Source organism: Podarcis bocagei (assembly GCF_964188305.1).
Source record: "Podarcis bocagei genome assembly, chromosome: 5".
Lineage (NCBI taxonomy): Eukaryota > Metazoa > Chordata > Lepidosauria > Squamata > Lacertidae > Podarcis > Podarcis bocagei.
Genome location: NC_138129.1, coordinates 18,568,554 through 18,586,578, shown reverse-complemented (window position 1 = coordinate 18,586,578; position 18,025 = coordinate 18,568,554). Strand labels below are relative to the sequence as shown.

At 42.4% G+C, this 18,025-nt stretch overlaps 1 protein-coding gene across 5 annotated transcripts in view; it reads left to right on the top strand.

Moving 5' to 3' along the window:
• Positions 1-18,025, top strand: part of TSHZ2 (teashirt zinc finger homeobox 2) — a 335,932-nt gene that overhangs the window by 57,184 nt on the left and 260,723 nt on the right. The gene's annotated exons all lie outside the window — the stretch shown is intronic.

Genomic DNA, 18,025 nt, shown 5'->3' with positions numbered 1-18,025 from the left:
GTTGTTGTTTAGTCATTTAGTCGTATCCGACTTTTTGTGACCCCATGGACCAGAGCACGCCAGGCACTCCTGTCTTCCACTGCCTCCCGCAGTTTGGTCAAACTCATGCTGGTAGCTTCGAGAACACTGTCCAACCATCTCGTCCTCTGTCGTCCCCTTCACCTTGTGCCCTCAATCTTTCCCAACATCAGGGTCTTTTCCAGAGAGTCTTCTCATGAGGTGGCCAAAGTATTGGAGCCTCAGCTTCAGGATCTGTCCTTCCAGTGAGCACTCAGGGCTGATTTCCTTTAGAATGGAGAGGTCTGGTCTCCTTCCAGTCCATGGGATTCTCAAGAGTCTCCTCCAACACCATAATTCAAAAGCATCAATTCTTCAGTGATCAGCCTTCTCTATGGTCCAGCTCTCACTTCCATACATCACTACTGGGAAATCCATAGCTTTAACTATACAGACCTTTGTTGGCAAGGTGATGTCTCTGCTTTTTAAGATATTGTCTAGGTTTGTCATTGCTTTTCTCCCAAGAAGCAGCTTTTCTGCCAAGAAGCAGACTGTACCCTGATATGGGTAGAGTCCTATAAAAAGTTCTCCTGTGGAATCCTACTGAAAAGAATGAGAGATGTTATTTCCCTGTGGCTATACATTCCCACAGGGCTTTGCTGGACACCTTCCTTATGATTTTATCTGATAGACAATGCCCTGATAAATATTACACCATCCTTTTCTCAATATCTGTGCAACAAGCTAACTTCCTTTACAACCTTTACCTCTTTTGGCAATTTGGTCTTTTTGTGACCTTTCTCTTGAATTTCATGCTTGGCCTTAAACAGAGCCTTTTTTGAACTTGCTCTTATTTCTTCCACAAGCAGCTAATTGATCAACATTTGAGCAGCTGAGTCACTAGGCCAGCTCACACAGACTTCACAAAGCTCTGTAGAGAATGCAGCTTTCAAAAGACATGAGACATCCACCAAGGGAGCTACTCATGTTTTTATCATTGCACAAATGAGTTTTTAATTGTGCGATTTTGGGAACATCTCACACTGAGATAATACTTCTGTTGCTGTCCTGTGGTTCAGGTCAGATGCCCACTGGAGTCTTTGTGAAAGAAAATCTGAACACACAGAAATCAAAACAAGGAAGAATCCAGCTTCAGATTCAGGAGTATAGCCTGACTTCACAGATGTGCCTGTGCTACAGGGAGCATGAGTGGAGCCATGACAGCATGAGTGGAGCCATGATAGCATTTCAAGTTTTTGGAAGGGACCCAAAGGATCATCAATGGGATTTAGTTCTCAATTGGATACTCACTGACACTTACTTTCGCATAGCCATTTCCAGAGGAATAGCTACACTAGTCTGTTACAATAGGACTTTTGTACATGGAAGCTTATGCCTTAATAACAGTTGTTAGTCTTGAAGGTGCCACAAGACTCTTGGATTTTTTTGTACAGTGGTACCTCAGGTTAAGTATTTAATTCGTTCCAGAGGTCTGTACTTAACCTGAAACTGTTCTTAACCTGAAGCACCACTTTAGCTAATGGGGCCACCTGCTGCTGCCACACCACCGGAGCACAAGTTCTGTTCTCATCCTGAAGCAAAGTACTTAACCCGAGGTAATATTTCTGGGTTAACGGAGTCTGTAACCTGAAGCGTATGTAACCTGAGGTACCACTGTACTTATGAGTTGGCTTGACTCAGCTTGCTCTGTTAATCTTGCATTACATGAGCCCTTATTTTATGCTGCAATGCTCAGTATCAGTGTGGATACTCTTGTGTCATTTCTCTTCCCTCACCTTCTCCTCATAAGAGACAGACGATGTTGTGAACTGCCGCCAAGACCGATCTATTGGCTCATAAGTGGCGTTCACTAAAACACTTGATTGGATTAAAATAGCCATTGCCGTATTCTGCTGAAGTTTTTAGATTTATTCCAAGCTATTATTTCCTGTAAGCAAGACTGGAACTACAACTGGGCACAGGTAATGTGGCTTACGGATGCTCAACAGTGGGCAGGACTGCAGCTGAGGGAGAGATTTAGGTTGGCTGTAGCACTGGGTGAATGCCCTACAAGGGCAGGAGCATAACTGTTGGAAGAGGGAGAAGCAGCGTATTAGGTAATGAAAGGATTGGGGTGAAGGAGGCTATGTTAGAGTCTAGTCCAAATGTGCTGGCTGGGTTGAATAGCTGTGCCAGAGCCACAAAGCTGTTGGGCCCCATTTCGTGTGTGAGAAAATTGGGTGACTTTCTGTGTTCAAGGTTGCTGTACACAATCTGCATTTGAAAAACCCATGAAAATTCTGCTCCAAGAACAGATGGATTCTGTAATGTGTAAATTATGCAGATTAGGCAACATGCATGCTTTGCTTATTTTTAAAATAACTAGCATTCCGCTGGTTGTAATGGAAAAGTTCAAAATGTGTGTGCAGCATTGAAACCCTGATATCTGAATGCCTCCATCAACCTCCGTCTCTTTGTACCACCCACTTTTCTGCCATCTCACCAAGTTACTCCACATCAGCTCAGTTCTTAGTGGTAGGACACCACAGAGCAATCCTTAACTCTCAAGCTTTTTTGGTGGTAAGGGCAAATTTACAATGGAGTCCATTTCCTAATGGGTTGAATGGGCTGTCACACACTGGCGGTTTTCAAGCAGAGTTTGGATAGCCATCTTTTAGGGGTGTTCTAGCTCCTGCATCAAGCAAAATGTCCTACAAGCCCTTCTCCAAGTCTGTGATTCTTGGTGCCCACTAGGCTTGCTTAAAATTTATTCCTACATCCTGGCCTTTTAAATGCACACTGGTTTCCTTTTTAAAGGAAGTGTTTGAATTATGTCTCTATCTTATTGGCTCTGTATTTATTTCATGAGTACGACATTAAAAATTGTGCATTGAGGTCCAAATTCTACAAATAGATTTGCTCATTTGTCCTTGGAAGGTAACGAGAACGGCACAAATGTCTCAAAAGGCAGAATTGGCTTCTGTTCACCCAGAATCCATACAGTAACTCTTAGTTTCCTGTTTGCATATGTAACAGATGCAGCAGTGTCTTCAGATTCTTTCCATACCTTCAAAAATATCCACACTATATATGCATGTACTGTAGGTCTGGAGTTTATATCTGTCAAATCTGGCTGCACGTGGAAGAAACATGATGCTAAAATATGCAGCTAGCATGGGAACTATATGAATGTGAAGCCCTGTACTTGAACTCATCAAAAGACTCTACCGTTGGCCAACTGTAAAGCACCCATTTGATGCATCCAGGCTGCCGATGGCTAGCAGAAAGACCATCAGTACAGGATATCCCATTAAATTACTTGCTTCAGTTTGTCTGGACCACTTTTGGGTTTATGCATTCAAGCAGAACATAATTTCCTTCAGCTGCACAAAATACAAGGCAGCCTTGTGGCCTCAAAAACAAGTCAACTTCGCCTCGGCATGATTCTTAGCAACACTGGGATGTTGCAACTGGCATCTTCCAAAGATAAAATATTAGCAGGAAAAGGAAGAAATGAATTGCCATTTTCCTTCGGAGAGAATGAAGATCTGTTTGTATAATTTGTAGCCCACATTTTCTGTCTCAGACAGGGTGGCTTACATTGTTCAACAGACACAAGACAATCCTCATGATGCAAAACCCCTTTGAAAACTGTCCTCCAACTCCACTTAGCAACATATGTGCCCATGACACTCTAGATTCATAGAATCATAGAGTTGGAAGAGACCACAAGGGCCATCGAGTCCAACCACCTGCCAAGCAGGAAACACCATCAGAGCACTCCTGACATATGGTTGTCAAGCCTCTGCTTAAAGACCTCCAAAGCAGGAGACTCCACCACACTCCTTGGCAGCAAATTCCACTGTCGAACAGCTCTTACTGTCAGGAAGTTCTTCCTAATGTTTAGGTGGAATCTTCTTTCTTGTAGTTTGGCTCCATTGCTCCGTGTCCGCTTCTCTGGAGCAGCAGAAAACAACCTTTCTCCCTCCTCTATGTGACATCCTTTTATATATTTGAACATGGCTATCATATCTCCCCTTAACCTCCTCTTCTCCAGGCTAAACATGCCCAGCTCCCTTAGCCGTTCCTCATAAGGCATCGTTTCCAGGCCTTTGACCATTTTGGTTGCCCTCCTCTGGACACGTTCCAGTTTGTCAGTGTCCTTCTTGAATTGTGGTGCCCAGAACTGGACACAGTACTCCAGGTGAGGTCTGACCAGAGCAGAATACACCACCTTCCTTTCCATACTGCAAATCCATCCAACTCAGTGCCTCATGAGCCCTCTCCCTAGCTCCATTCCCTCCCCCATGCCAAACCCAGTATACAACAACCTTAACTCCTTCCTAGGAATCTACCTTCTATCAACCCACACTACTGGTCTGTCTGTTTCAGTGTTGTCAATAATGACTGGCAGTGGTTCTACATGCTTTCTTAATCCTACCTTTCCCAGTCCTACCTATAGATGCTGGGGATTGAACCTGGGCAGTTTTGCATGCAAAGCATGTGCTCTGATACTGAGCTCCACCCCCTCCTCGCATGCATTCTAGGAATCCTCCTAAGGAAATCCATCTCACAGTATCCTCTCTGTGTATGCATACAGGCCCTGGTTTCTGTAGAGGTTGTGCAGGGGATTCACTGGAGCCTGCAGACACTTGTGTGGCTCCACACCAAGAAGCTACGCACCTTCCATGCCTCTTATGGATTGAGCATCCAGGTATCTTATCTTGCTTGGTCCAGGGAAGAGAATGAAGACGTGCCAGGCAGTTGCCTAGCAACCACAGGATGCACTCCCCCCACCCCAAAAGTGTTTCCTCTCTTTGAGACAAAGCAGAGGGACTAATTTTGGCCAAACAAGAATAACATCTATCTGTTCATGGCTCTCATTCTTAAAATGCACAGTGGGCATCAAACCCATTTGATGTTCCTCATGCCTTGTGCTGGATTACAGCTCATAGATGCTGTCATGTATATTGTGGAGCAGGAAGGCAGAGAGTGGCTTTCATAAGAGATGGGCAGCACAGGATTGGCTCATAAAATATACTGAACTACTTCCCCCACAAACTGGATATCTTCTGTCTTATTTCCTGAGACAATCAGACACAGTAGCCCTTGCAGAACATTTCTACTGCAAATGAATAGTGCAACGGCACTAGCAAATCACGAACACTGATTTCACCAGTCCAGCCCACATCCCAAGTGAACAAGAGGCGCTTCCCAAACCTATGGAGTTTCTCTCTCTCTGAGACAAAGTAGAGTGACTACTGTTGGCCAAGTGGAAATTATGTAGCATGATAAACAGCAACCCCTTCTCAAAAAAAGTCAGAGAAATTATTTTCAGAATGCAGCATAAAATCTGCTCCTGCTTTCATAGGGGCAGGGGAGAGGTAATAATATTTTTGGAATATTGGGTGGTAGGGGTTCTGACTAGCCTAATTCCACTCATTCCCTATACTACATGATTAGTTCATGGGGTGGGTAGATGCTAAAATGGCTGGATTTGATGTGGGGGCTGTCAGTTGCTTCTCTTTCGAATATTCCAACCGGATTGGACAGAGAGTAGAATGACATCATCAGGTTTGTGAGCTCTGAGGAAACATTGTATTGCTTCTGTGCAAGGCTATTAGTCGTAGATACATACAGACTGCAATTTCTTAACACTAAATTCTACTGAGCTTTCAGAAAAAAATAGATTTGTTTCCCAGCTGATGCAGTTTCTCCTTTGCTGATGTGAAATGCATTTAGTAATCCCTGGTTTCACGGTCCAGAGTGCTCAGTACCGATAACATTTTCATGGTCTTTCTTACATTCACTTCTTATATCTTCACCGCTTTCAGAGAAATGAAGCTGATGGGATGCTTGATAAACAGATTCCCCCCTCCCACACCTCACCCTCCCTGCTGAAGGCACTCTCTGCCACAACACATTCTTTGAAAAATGTCCTGAGAACACTAGGCCAGCTCCAGCAAGGTACAGTGCAACACATGCAGTCGGCACAACACATGCACCAAAGAAGATCTATCAGGCTGTTTCCCATTCTAGCAGAGGATCTGGCTGAACTAAGCTCAGGGAAGCAGTATGTAAAACATGAGAGAGTTCAGTGGATTGGCCTGCTGAAGCAATGATGAAATGAAAAGACTCCATTGATAACATGCACAGTTTGGGGTGCAAGTGCAGTTGATCAACAAAATTATATCCTGGTTTAATTTAATCTGGTGAGCCATTTGGGGGACAGCTCAGTCAGTAGAGCATGAGACTGACTGACTGACTGACTGACTGACTGACTGACTGAATAAATAAATAAATAAATAAATAAATGTATCATTACTTATTTTATTTCTGAAATGTGTGGATTGCCCTTCATCAGATGAAAGCAATCCCAGGTGGTTCCCAACAATACATAAATTACAACAAACACATCAGTTATATAACATATTACAACTGAATTTTCTCCTTATAGCCAGAGCCTCCAACTTCGAGCAAACAGCCATTTGTTCCTTATTGATGGGTGTCGTCTCCCACTGTCCAGGAACCTGTGCTCTTCCTAAAAGGAGCTTGGCATTTTGCAACCTTGTGTATGTAACTTGGGGTTGGCTGGCTGTTTGTCACATGTGCAGGAGCAGTGAAAACAAAATGTCTGCTTTGATTCTAGTCAAACTTGTCAAAGCAAATTAGGCAAAGTCAAGGTTGTCAACGTGAATTAAAGGGAGATGCCAAACTGAAGTCTTTGAAGTTGAACCACTCAAAGAATAAAAAGGTGAACTTGAGCATTTGTCAAAGGAAAAGGTTCCTGGGTTTTGATCTGCTAGTCATTCCTGCTCTAGTTATTCCAGGTTAGTCTAACTTGGCAATCCTTCCTCTGAGGCAAAGGCAAAGTTTCTGTTGCCCTGCTGCTGTGGCCCAATCAATGAATGGCCCAGTGCGGGATACTCAGCTTGTTATGTAGAGATTTTCACTTGGGTGATAGTGTCACAATGTAGTATTGAAGAATGTATGAGGCATGGTTGGAATTTGATTGCTATCTACCAGCCATTCTGGGAGTGATTACACTGGCAACACTCAGTTCTTCTCATCACCACCATCTACTTATGGTCAATGGACCAGAAATAAGACCAAAAATGAAACATACAATAGACAATCAGTTATATTTAAGTTTTTAATGTAATGCGGTCTAATCCCATGCAAATTCACTTGAAAGTAAGTCCCACTGGATTCATTTGGACTCTCTCCCAAGTAAGGAAGTCCTAGTCATGTTACTCAGTCCAGATCAATCCCTGTTTAAATGTATCTTTTTGGCAGCACCATTGTTTCACTTATGTCCATGTGGAAGGAATTAAGCTTGAAGAACATCCTTCAGCCTTTGAAACTCCTAGAAGGAGGTACAGAAATCCTGCTCCTGGCAAATGGTGCGTCATATATTTCCTCATCTGCATTTTCCTTTAAGTAGCAGAGGGAACTAGGCTTGGGGGTCATGACAGGTAATCTCACATTAGGATTATATGCACACAACCATCTTTTAAAGAGGTTTTGTTAGGAGGTGCTGTTTCTGCAGGGGGCTCAGACTCACCTCTGCTTTCAGCCACAGTGAGTACCAAGAGAAGCTTACGCACACCTGAATCCTATTGAAAGGATCTGGGAAAGTTCCCAGTTAAAATGTTTCAGTCCCCTTGGCTTCAGTGGCCTTTAGGCATGCCTGACTGTATCTGGATTTGCCCTGTGTCTTCATTCATCATCCTTGCACTAACTCAATCCATACTGTTTTTAAAGAAATGCACTGCCTGCCAAACTGCATCATATATCTTCATGATCTATAGCCATAGTTATTTTTTTTTTCCTCAGGAGGCTTTCCATGATCTGTCAGATCCTTCAAGATCGTTCTTCTTTCGCTACACGACCCAGTTTGGTTCCACTATTAGACAGTTCTTGAATACATAAACAAATTCACTCACTGCTAGCACCAAAAGCACAGCATCTCCTGAAATAAGATCTCTTCAGTAATCTAGTCCCAAAGGACACTGTTGAATTAGAATTCAGAACTTCTGCCTTTACAGCATCTCTAGACTTCTGCCAAGTTTGGAAGTGGGGGCCAGTGGCTACAAAGCCATGTGCAGCAATATTGATTCTGAGCTTGGGGTGGCGAATTCTCCAGGTTGCAAGCCCTAGTGCCAGTGGTTTCAGCTGGTGCAGAAAGCAGACCCCACCTATAGGAAGCACATAAACAGGTACAGCTCTGTGGGCAAGACAAAGACACAAAGCCAGCTTCTTACTACTCCTGGTCTATCAAGAGGCTTTGTACTTTCTGCCAATCACAGGGGCCAAAGTTGTGCAACTGCATTTCTTTTCAAAGAAGGCTTTGTAAATCAAGTTGACTATGTTAGGTAACATACCCTGAACTATCCAGATCTGATAATGGAGAACTTAAGCCCCCAAACAGCATTGCAAGTGAAGGTTGTATTGTGCTGGCCATACATACATATGAGAAATCTTCTTCTTTTTTTTCATAGAATGTGTTTTTTCTAAAATAATTTTTTCACTACAAATGTCTGTTTCAAGGACTTACCGTCTTGTCTTCCGTGCAATGTTATGTCTATTCCCAATAGATACGAAGAGGACGCTTCAAGCTGGCTCCTTCCTTGCATGCTCGCGTTTGATTGAAATATATAGTACATTGTAAGGTCGTACACAAATGACTCTTTGAAAATTCAAACTAAAGTGAAGCAGGCTTTGTCTGCTGAAGTTAAGTAGGTCAACAATTTACCTAGCCTGTCTGCTAATGTGCTTGCGATACAGGCTAATGAGATATTGAGAACAATCCACATCATCTAAGATTGTCAAGGTGAGCTGTGTTATCTTTATCTAAAATAATTAACAAACCTGGGGGTTTCGCTGTCTTTCACTGAGTGATGTGTTTTCAGAATGTTTTATTGCATATAACAAATATTTTTCATTGTCCTATTAATATAGTCAACCACAGTGTTGATTCAGAAACTAATTCTGAGAGTGAGTCCAGACATGGTGAAGAAGAGGAGGTTGGTGGAACAAGAAACATAAGTGCTTCTCACTTCCTGTTCCCATGTTTTTTTCAGATAAGTCCTATGCGTATTACCTTGGAAGTAAGCTCCACAGAGTTCAGTGGTGCTAACTTCAAAGTAATGGTTGCATCTATCTAAATTAGGTGTGGCTAAGTTGAGGTGCTCCAGATTTTGTTGGACTTCAGCTCCCATCTTTGCTGACCATTGGCCATGCTATCTGGGGCTGATGGAAGTTGTAATGACCTAAGTTATACTCAGAGTACACCCATTGAATTGAATTGGATGGATTTAATTGGCTCATGCCTATCTGAAGAACATAGATTTCAGTGAGTATGATGTAGTCAAATACAACCCTAAATGTTTTAGAACTGGGCCATGCATAATACTGCACTGTTAGTCTAATCTGAAACAAAACTTTCACAATTAACCCTTTGGAAATACATAAATACTCTTGATATGGTGACATCTAGTGCATCTCCCCATGGAGAGAGCCTCAACATTTCTATTTTGGGTGGAATGAGATAAGATGAGCACAGGTTTCTAGTAATGCTTAGAGCCATAGAATTGTAGAGTTGAAAAGGACCCCAATGTTCATCTGGTCCAAACTCCTGCAATGCAGGAATCTCAACTAAAGCATCCATGACAGATGGCTATCCAACCTCCAAGGAGTCCTCAACCTCCTGAGGGAGCACATTCCACCGTTGAACAACTCTTACTCTCAGAAAGTTCTTCTTGGTGTTTATTCATAATCTCCTTTATTGTAACTTGAATCCATTGGTTTGAGTCTTACCCTCCAGACCAGGAGAATACAAGCTTGCTCCATCCTCCATGTGACAGCCCAGAAGATGGCTATCGTATCTCCTTTCAGTCTCCTCTTTTTCAGGCTAAACATACTCCCCACTCACCTCAACTGTTCTTCATAAGGCTTGGTTTCCAGACCCTTGATCATCTTGGTTGCCCTTTTCTGCACACATTCCAGCTTGTTAATATTATTCTTAAATTGTGGTGTCCAAAACTGGACACAGTATTCCAAGTGTGGTCTGACCAAATTTAGAATAGAGTCATACTATTACTTCCATTGACCCGGTCACTATAGCCTACAATAGTATTACCTTTTTTATTTTTTGCTTGCATTCCATGTTAACCCTTCTTGTAAAACACATTGAAAATAGTACTGTTGCATCTCTCCCCACTGGGATATCTGAACACCTTTTTGATAGGGCCTTGTGCATTTACTTTCACTGTTCTCATGTAGGCAAATCACCATAAACAATTGTTATGCTAACAGCAATGGGAAGATGCAGCTTGCACAGTAGGGTTAATATTACCTGAGCTGAGTGCCTGTATAAGAATATTATGTAATATAATGAAGTGAAAAGAAAGGTTGTAATCTAGCCAAAACTTGACTCTTCCACGGAAATCAATGGGACTTAGAAGTACTTAACTTTGACTGGCTCATGCTCAAAATCCATTGGCTAATATTATTCTTTCACTTATTATTAATGGGAGACCTACTCACATAGAAGCAGTGCATTGAATCACCGTGCTGCTCTGTAAAATAAGTCAGGATATGAAAAAATAATTATACAAACTTGCCTTACAACATGGACTGCTCCCAATTCCATAAAAAAAATCCAACTGAGAACTTTCCCCCCTACAGAACCAAAAGGTCGGCACCCCTAAGGATATAGTGCATGCCTCATGATGAAGTCAAACAAGGAGCACGTAATGAAACCATCATTCTTGGTCATAGGAGAGGGATATTTGAGGCCCTTAGTTACCTTTGTGTTTCAAAGAATGACTTGGGTGGATATGTTGTGGCTGCCCTCAAGAGATGTACATGCTAATGTAAGTAAAGCCAGACACTTGGAGAATTCTCAAAACTGGTTCAGCTCTGTGTCTATGAGTGAGGATGAGCCAGAGAAGGTTGAAGCCAAGGAAAATATTCTGGCATTAATTCCTGGTGGTCTAGTGACACTATGTATATCATTTCTTTAAACAGCTTTATCATGTGTGTATATGTGTATATATATTCAGTTCCAAAATGCTTGGATTTGGCTTAAGAAATACAGCCAAACCATTGGCTTGGTTTGACATGAGTCTTTCAAACTTCTGGCTTCTCATAACTCTTAACGAAAACAATGTCTGAGCTTTTGAAGAAAAACACCACACACACACACCAGGTGAAGGTTTCTTAGGACCTTACTATGAATTTACAGTTCAGTCCTAATCATGTTTACTCAGTGGTGGATCTACATTTTGGGGACCCAGAAGCTTGGACTGTCATGGATTTGACCTGTTCAGGATAGAGTTCCCCACCTGTGTAAACAACCAGGTTTGCTGTTTGAGAGTGCTGTTGGATCTGGCCTTGTGGATAGATGCTCATATATCCTCTGTGAGCCACACTGCTTAATTGGTCCCAGCTGTTTGTCCAGCTGCTGACATACCGTAGAAAAAGTTGGCCCAGGCCACAGTTACCTATGCCCTGATAACATTTAGACCAGGCAACCACAACATGCAGTTCATGGGCCACCCTTTGAAGACTATCTAGTAACTACAACTGCTGCAGAGCTGCAGCAGCCAGATTGTTACCTGGCTCAAGAATCAGGAGGTATATGCCTTTCCAGTTTGGAAAAAACAACAACACTAGTTGCCAGTCTGTTTCTGAACTCAGTAGAAAAGTGTTGGCTTTAACCTTTAAGAACCTAAATGGCTTGGACCACGATAACTACGCACTGTGATTTATTTATTTATTTTTTAAATAATGAGGTGCCAGTACTCATAAAGTGATATATTATGTGGGTGCCAGGATAACACGACTGCCATGGATAGCATAAGAAAAGAGGTACCAGTATTCTGTACCAATGAGTCCTGTCGCAAAATAAGCCTTGGCTATACAAACCTGCCTGACAACGAAGACCTTCTTCAGAGGCCGTCCTCAGATTGCCCTCATATTTATTTATTTATCTTCATAAAATTTATATGATTGTTGTTTAAAAAAACAACAACACCTCAGTGTGGTTTACAAAAGATCAAACAACAATGCAGTCAAGAAAGAATTACAACCCTACTTTAAGAGGTGTGTGGGATCAGGGCCTTTTCAGCTGGTCCATCTTGTCTGTGAATGACCCTTCCCCTATCCATTTTCTAGGCCCCATCCCTGATGAGTCTGAATATGCTCCCTGCTTTCAATTTAATTTAATGCAATGGCTGCTCTTACTCTTGCCATCACTCATTGTCAATTCTAATTGCTGTTATTTTTAAAAAACAAACAACAAACAAACCCTGCTCTCACTTTTAATGTTTCATGGTGACTTTATGTTGTTAGTCACCTTGTGAATAAGCAGAATTTAAAAATGAGATATGCATTTTAAAAAACTTCGCTACAAGTTTCCAAAAGACAAAAATGGGGCATTTTTCTTCTTCAAAATATGAACTTTAGCATTAAACAAAATTAGTAGTTTTGTGTCCGCATACTAACATAGCCTCTATGAATTTGCCTAAACCCTTTTCAAATTGGTGGCCATAACAATCTCCCAATTGGCATGAATATCACAGTGTTGCATGAACAAGTTATTTCCTTTTGTCTGTCCGAAATCGTCCAATGTTCAGCCTCATTAGATGACCCTGTATCCAAGCATTATGAGGGAGAAAAACTTTGATCCACTTTCCCACACCATGTATAAATAAATCCATTTTTAAATTTTGATATTGACAAACACAAGCCTTAAATTCAGGTAGATAGCCATGTTGGTCTGACACAGTCGAAATAAATAAAAAATTGTCTAGTAGCACCTTAGAGACCAACTAAGTTTGTTCTGGGTATAAGCTTTCGTGTGCATGGTATCTGAAGAAGTGTCCATGCACACGAAAGCTTATCCCCAGAACAAACTTAGTTGGTCTCTAAGGTGCTACTAGGGACGTGGGTGGCACTGTGGGTTAAACCACAGAGCCTAGGACTTGCCGATCAGAAGGTTGGTGGTTCAAATCCCCATGACGGGGTGAGCTCCCATTGCTCAGTCCCTACTCCTGCCAACCTAGCAGTTTGAAAGCATGTCAAAGTGCAAGTAGATAAATAGGTACCGCTCTGGCGGGAAGGTAAACGGCGTTTCCATGCGCTGCTCTGGTTCACCAGAAGCGGCTTAGTCATGCTGGTCACATGACTCAGAAGCTGTACGCTGGCTCCCTCGGCCAATAAAGCGAGATGAGCGCCGCAATCCCAGAGTCGGCCACGACTGGACCTAATGGTCAGGGGTCCATTTACCCTTTACCTAAGGTGCTACTGGGCATTTTTTTAATTTTATTTCAACAAGCCTTAAATGCTAGGAATATTGCTGGGAATATTGTATTAATGGTCTATTGGCCCTTCCTTTAAGACTGCAATTGATAGGCATAGGCTTGTGTTAGCTGTTGTGCATAAGCTGCAATACTGCAATGTCCTTTAGCTGAAGTTCAAACCAAAGGACAGAGAGGTTACTAGTAACTCTTAAATGAATTAAAACAATGTATTAAACCCTTGACTCCACTCCTTCACCCTGCCTTCCCACCCCTATAAACAGTGTGGTTTTGCTTATTAGCATTTGAGTAAATTTGTTAGACTTTTAGGGGCACTGTTGGAAAGGAAGCTGATGCAAGGGATGCTGGATCTTAATGGCATCATTCATCAAGATAGCGCATTTGAACATAAAGTATAAAGCTTTCCCACATGGTAATTACTGTGCATTTAATTGAATGGCAGTTCTTTGTTTAAGGAAGAAAAGGATGGAGAAAGAAAGCAATACACTCCAGTCCTAAACATTTGCACTGGGGCAGTCATAAGGTTTGGTGCTAACCTAATAGGTGTGTGTGTGTGTGTGTGTGTGTGTGTGTGTGTGTGTGTGTGATGTTGCCTTATGCCAGTTTTCGGCTTTTGGTAGTGTTATTCTGTGCTCTATTCACCTCTGCTCAATAAATCTAAGGGCCAATTTGTAAGATCAGCTGAGAATACTTGTCAAATAATCAGCATCATAAGCTTCTCTTTTGACATAAGCTGGCTTCTGGAAAATACTTGCCTAGACAAAATTTGACCTGATCCAGCAAAGCAATTCCTATGTTTGCCATCAATAAATACTATGTTGGTCTGGGAAGAGAAGGGATCTCTGTAGCCACCGATCTACAGTTCCGTTTCACACAATAGAAGTGTGGCTCATCTGAGGATCAAAGCCTTAGGATTTAGGAGATGGTGGAATAGTCAGAGGAAGCACCATTGAGGGAGCACCTGATTTGCATGAAAACTTTCAATTTTCAAATGTTCAATTTTCCAGGTACAGCTAGGAATGTCTCCTGTCTGAAACCCTGGAGAGCTGCTGCCAGCCTGTGTGGACAGTACTGAACTAAGCGGCCCATGCCCTGACTTCCTGTGTTCTTCCCAGGGCTTAAGCATATCCAGTGCCATGGTTCAAAGATCCCTCCAGTGTCCCCCCCTTTCCCAGAGTTGTTGACCTTTCCCCAAGCTTCTGCGGGGATCGCTCTCCTCCCACAGAGGCTTGGGAAGGAAGCTGCACCCCCGCCAGCCATATGGTGGACGGGGCACAGCTGGTGGGCATGCAGGGAAAGGGGAGGCCACCGGCAAAGTCATGCAGCTCCCCCACTCGCTGGGACGCCCCTGAGAGGCCAGCACCCTGGCGCAACGTGCCAGTAAGCCCAATAGGAAAGACGGCTCTGGTTCTTCCATTCCAAGGAACTCAAAATAGTGGTGGGAAGGGAAGGGAAAGAGTTGAAAACAAAGCAAGTGCATTGTGGATGAAGACAGACATGGCATTTGAAAAGCAGCGACAGTTGCTTCTTCATCCACCATGTGAGCCCGGCTGTGCAATCTGAGTGACAGGTATACACACCAGCAAATTGAACGCTGGTTCAGTTGTCGGCCTTGCCTACCTTTGCATTGCATCAGATAGACTGCGCATCTTTCCCTTCTTTCTTTTTCAAGTGGCACATGGACATGTATGTGTTCATTCGTTCGTTATATGTTAATTGCAAAATTGCTCCAGAGGCTTGAGGGGCTGGAAGTGTATTGGGGACACACACACACACACACACACACACACACAATCTCTTTGGTGCCTCCCACAGCCTGATTTTCCCTGGTTCAGATTTACCAGAACTTAACGGAAGTAGTCTTTCAGTGTGATGGAGAGAGAAAACTACACTTGGATGGAAATGTGAGGAGGGCCACTTCTAAACTACCCTCCTCATGTTACAGCTGGTCTCAGGTGAATGTATATCCTACTTTCTCAGTCTGAAAGGCTGGGCAGTTCATGTTCAATTTAAAGATAAGAAACCCTAATAAGGGAAAACAACAGGGGCTTTGAAGATTCCCCGTCCACAGTTTGCACCTGGACAGCAGACACATATCCCCTCCTCAAGGTCTTCCCACACCTTGCGCTTCTATTTAAATTACAGTAATTGGGTTGTATCCAATGCTAGTAGAGTAGACACATTGAAATTAATGTGCATGACTAATTTAAGCCCATTAATTCATTGGGTCTACTCTGAGTACAGCTTGGTTGGCTGCAAACCATTTTTACGTTTGCACAAAATATTTAAAATATATGTAGATTTTGTGCCCTCTTTTGTGGGGGATGATGAATAAGTGGCCATTCTACTTCCTCCTTTTCTTCTGTGGAAATAGAATTTACACTAAATATATAAACATCCCAACCAAGTCAAGGTTAGTGAATTTGCGCCTAGTTCTTCAGAGACAAACTTTACCGTGCACCTTTTGATCTCATTGCCACCTTGCTTCATGGCCACGCTCCTAAAGCAAATTGCTGTGTACTGGGAATATGGGCTGAGAAGTTGAGGATAAGTTTTGCTGAACCTTCTATGAATCTGCTGAGCACAGCCCTCCAGGGTGACCAATTGACTTGGCCCATAGCTTCAGCTGACTTCCTCCATGTTGGAGGATTTCATGCTATGTGAAAGTACATTCAAGCATGAGATTCTTCCCTTTTGAAATTAATATTTTCAGAGTCAAAGCCGTGGAGTTCTCATTTTCCCTCCTCAAGTATTCACTCTATCCCATGTCTGTTCAGTGTCCAGAATTCTGTCTTTGAAATACGGAGTTCTCACAAGTCCCCCGAGCCCTGTTTTGGAACTGATTTCATATACTGTACCTTGGCAGTGCCGTGGACAGCAGTGAGACTGCTCTGAACAAGCTCGCTGAAGAAGCTGACTTGAATTGACATGAGCCAAGTCCTGCAGAGTTTAGAGCTTAAACGAGAATGGAAGGGAGAACCTTTCATGCCTCTGGAGAGAGTTTGGGCTTACGTGTCCCTTGCTGAGAAATTCATGGAAAAAAAGAGGAAGATGCAAAGCTCTGAGAATATATTGGCGCAAGAAGACTTGTCTGTGCATGAGCCCATGGAGCGAATGGGAGTCACACCAGACCAAAGCTTTGGACATAAATGTGATTTTATTAAGTTTATGAGAGGGGATGGAAGGAAACAAACAAATTTAAATACATGACTCAATAATTCCCAAACTCTGAGGAGTAAATTTATTAAATCATTAAATGCTTCCAAGAACATCTGTAGAACCTGCCTGCAGAAGAGTATACCTGCTGCAACTCTGAATGATTTTCTGCTGTGGCTTTTCCTCCTTTTAGCCAACTTCCACCGAGGGTGAGAAATAATGGCACAACCGTGGATGATTCAGTTATTCCTAATAAAAGGGATGTGCAAATAATGAACCCACAACTTCTGTGAATTCATGAAGGGGGGAAAAGATTGTGCTATCCTAGACCATGATCCCTAAAACTAACATGTTTGTTTGCCATATTCCCCCTGCAGCTGTGCATTTAGGGTTCCTGCTTTTACCCACTCAAAACAAAAACAAAAAAACCTTAACCTTTGTGGTTAAGTGATATTCAGGGTGGAAAAATGAAATTCAGGAATGAGAATTATGGGACACCGTGGCACAAGCTAACACAAGACAAAAGACAATGGCAATGGTCTAAAGACTAGCAAGGCTCTGGTATGCACATGGAGCACATCAGTGTGGAAAAATGTTAATCGGCACCAAAGACAATGTTGGATGCACATACACAATGAGCATTTGGCAGTATTGAAGTTAACATGGTAGAGCAGGAGAGCCAACATGCTATCAATGGTCAGAGATTATGGTGGTCCACCACATCTGGAGGACACTCTCACAACCACCCTTGAGGAAGGACCAGACTCTTGTTCACATGGCTTGATTATCTCAAATTACACCACTATGGACATTTCCTTCCTGAACTTTTTAGAACTCTAAGGGAAATTTATTCATTTTGGGAATCTCAATGTCTATTCTATGCAGCTAAACAAACTTTCTGAAAACACTGTGATAATGCCAAGCATTTATAATGTTTCAAAGCTATTTGTTTTCATTTTCTCCCATTGCTCTCTGTTTCTTCTTCTTCTTCTTCTTCTTCTTCTTCTTCTTCTTCTTCTTCTTCTTCTTCTTCTTCTTCACCATCACCCACATCTTCATCCTCATTGTATTCAGCCTCATTCACGCTCACTGCCATTTCATCCTGTTGGCTTTGGGGATTCCATTTATGAGTCATGTCCGGCATAGCAGGATGAGATCATCAACAAAATCATGTGGGCTTCCACATCCAATAGGACTAAATGGCACTGTGGTTAAATTAGGCAGAGGACATGAAGACCAGAAAAAGAAGGGGGCGAAGGAGAATAGAGCCAAAAATATCACTGAAACATTGTGAATGTGTTTGCAACAAATCCTAAAAATCACCAGAAACAGCTTTTCAACACTCATGAAACAAAACACAAAATGAGGTTTCTGGCTCAAACTTAGATGGTCCTAGCTCGCCCATAACATTATTAATTGCTTGGAGAAAATGTCATTCAAATGAGTATTTCACTTTCCACATTCTATTTAAGTTCTCTTTAAGTTGTGCTTCTTGTTACTCAGTTATCTACACATACAACTAAATTATTGGCCAACAGATTAACAAA